This window comes from Crocuta crocuta, unplaced genomic scaffold, assembly GCF_008692635.1.
Source record: "Crocuta crocuta isolate KB4526 unplaced genomic scaffold, BGI_CrCroc_1.0 scaffold947, whole genome shotgun sequence".
Lineage (NCBI taxonomy): Eukaryota > Metazoa > Chordata > Mammalia > Carnivora > Hyaenidae > Crocuta > Crocuta crocuta.
In genome coordinates this window covers 167,943-169,964 of record NW_027529617.1, presented here as the reverse complement: position 1 = coordinate 169,964, position 2,022 = coordinate 167,943, and positions in this window count along the sequence as shown.

Genomic DNA, 2,022 nt, shown 5'->3' with positions numbered 1-2,022 from the left:
AGTATCACTTAATACATTCATTTATTCAAAAAGCATCTACCAGGGTTCTACACAGGATGACACTAAGTAATTCAGGAAACAAAATAAAGTACACAAAGTCTGTCCCCAAGGTGGGGGGTTAAGAGATACATTAATACATGTATTTACAAATATTTAAATCATAATACCAGAGTTAATTAGCCATTTGAGGCAATAGTTGTCACAACGTAATATGTAAATATGTGCCAGGTAACTGCTAACACTTCAGTAAAGAAAATAACTGGATCTAGAGTGATCAAGAAAGGCTTCCTGGATGGTGTGAACTTGAACTAGGATTTTTTAAGCCACAATTTACACACAAAAATTGAAACAAAACTGATACTTTAAACTATTAATCTTTGCCATAAAATTTATCCAGAAAGGTCTGTCCTGAATATTGATCATCTGTGAGTCTATGGAACGAGAAGCCTCTCCAAACTGACGTTCCTAGAACTTTCTCAATATGGTACAGATCTTCCAGAGCAGTTTTGAACTCCAATTAGAATCTTACAACTTTTATGAATGCAACGCCCCAAGTCCTAGAAAACACACCAGGAAGAAAATCTTCATAAATACAAGATGGGCCTTGCCTTTTTCCACCCATTTCCTGAGTTTCATATTTTTATACACAAGGCAAAGCTAGAAATCATTAAATGTCAAGGGGTGACCAGGGAAATAAAATCATCAGGTAATGACCTGCTGTGCTTGAGGAGCCTTGCATTCAGGGAATGGAAATACATATTGCAAAAAATTAAACACTAATGTAATTTTTTTAATCCTGATCCTCCTAGAGAACTGACAAAGGGAGCAAAGAGGCAGAAAGAAAAGGTCTAGGTTCATTTGGCCTGCAGGAATACCGGCTTTGAATATGCTTTCCTGGTAGAGTCTGATATTACGATGCAGGAAATGGGTTTTAAATTATACGTATGTCTCATTCTATACAGCACAGAGCTGCTGACTGTGTCTGAAGTAGAAAGGAGAAGTGGCCATGTCCCCAAGAAGGCACTGCCCTTTGAGGAGAATATGAGGGTTATTGTCCTTTTGCGTTTCCCAAAGACAACCCAGCAAAGTTTCTCACAGCAATAACAGAAGGACCACTTTGCAGAAAAAGGAACAGCAGGAAAATCTGCACTAACAGGAAGCACTTCGCATTAAGCAAACATGGTATGTGCTTTCTTTTTCTTTACAAGAGATTAGAGCATTTATTAGATTTGTAAAGTCATTCATTGTTGCAAATGAATAACAAAAAATAATGATGGTAAGAATAAATTTCTTAAAAGCAAAAGACAAACATGTTCCATAGCAACTAGCCATATGGAATTCACTTGGGGCAATTATACAAAGTGAAATCTGCGAGTGTAGACAAAAAGGGATAGTGACAGGCTTTATATCTTTCAGTAAATATCACAAACTGTAAAGTAGGTGAAGAAGGCAAACCAGCAGGGCTGCACAGTATGGAAGGAAGCTATGCTAACAGCAAAGTCAGGTGGACTGAGGGAAAGGAAAGGTCATGGCAAAGACAGAATAAAGGGAAAAATCAAAGTCAAGACAAAATTGGTGAAGGGCATCAGGAGAGCTAAAATGATAGGTGAAATTTCCTAAGTATTCTTAAGAAGCCCCCATTCCTCCTTCTTGCTTCCCTTTGGAGGATTCCAGAACAGGCATTTTGTGACACCTAAAACAACATCTAAAAAAAAAATCTGGGGCGCCTGGGTGGTTCAGTTGGTTAAGCGCCCGACTTCAGCTCAGGTGGTGATCTCCTATGTCTGTGAGTGTGAGCCCTGCGTCAGACTCTGTGCTGACAGCTCAGAGCCTGGAGCCTGTTTCAAANTTAATAGGTATATATGTACTCAGGAAATATTTTTGATTTTTAACACTGGTCTTGCAGAACCGATGTCCTGATCTTTATATGCAAACTGAGATCAATGGTAGGGATTTAAAACCAGATAATAAGGGCCAAAAGCAGTAGAGCTAAATTAGAATCATACAAATGTCTTTCTTACA